Raw genomic sequence first — 988 nt, 5'->3', positions numbered from 1 at the left:
TTTCATATATATATATATATATATATATATATATATATATATATATATATATATATATATATATACGTGTATTATTTAAATCGTCTTCAAACGCGTACCTTAATTTATTACGTGAGTCTAATATAATTATGATATTTAATATTAAAAAAAAAAGAAAGAAAAAAGAAGAAAGAAAAAAAAAGAAAAATTATTATTAAACTCGGGTAAAATATTTTACGCTAAAGAAAAAATTGATTTATTTCATTTTATTATTGCTTTCAGTTTTCTCGGGGATAAAAATTCAGTTTTCTTTTTTTTTCCTCCTTTCCTTTTTCTTTCTTCCTTTCTTTCGTTCGTTCGTTTTTTTATTTTTTTTTTTCTATCTTCGTCTGCCCAATTTTCTTTCTCTTTTCATTTTTTTTTCTCCTCCCTTAAATCTAATCCCCTTTTCTTTTTTTTTTGTTTTGCTAATAAATTCCAACAATTTTTTTTTTTTTTTTTTTTTTACCACCGATTTCCTTTCGGTGGCGGCACCGTGAAATTTTTTTCTTTCCAAAGGAGGCATTTTTTATTTTAATCCCTAGAGTGCATTTAAAGATTTCGATTCCTTTCGTTTTCGTTTTTGTTTTTTTTTAAATAAATAATGAAATGATTAACCGTAGAAAGTAATAAATTGAAAAAATTTTATTTTAAAATACCTAATCTTAAACCCATTATTGATATATCAAAAGTAGATAAATTCTTTTTCCAATATCAGAAGACATTATACAAAATTTTCATTTATATTTATACGAATGCAATTAATCCTCTTTTGGTAAAAGGAAAATTTTTTTTTATTAATTTGTAAAAACAGAAATATTTCGAATGATTCAATAATCGGAGATTATAATTAATAATATAATTATATAATTAATATATATTCTTAATAAACTTTTGTAAATCTTTTTCTTTCTTTTTTTATTTAGTCAGTACTTATTTTTGGATAATTAAAATTTTATTAATTAATAAC

The sequence above is a fragment of the Pediculus humanus genome, genomic scaffold (assembly GCF_000006295.1).
Source record: "Pediculus humanus corporis 1103172107487 genomic scaffold, whole genome shotgun sequence".
NCBI classification, from domain to species: domain Eukaryota; kingdom Metazoa; phylum Arthropoda; class Insecta; order Psocodea; family Pediculidae; genus Pediculus; species Pediculus humanus.
The sequence above is the reverse complement of the archived record's forward strand: the minus strand, read 5'-3'. Positions refer to the sequence as shown.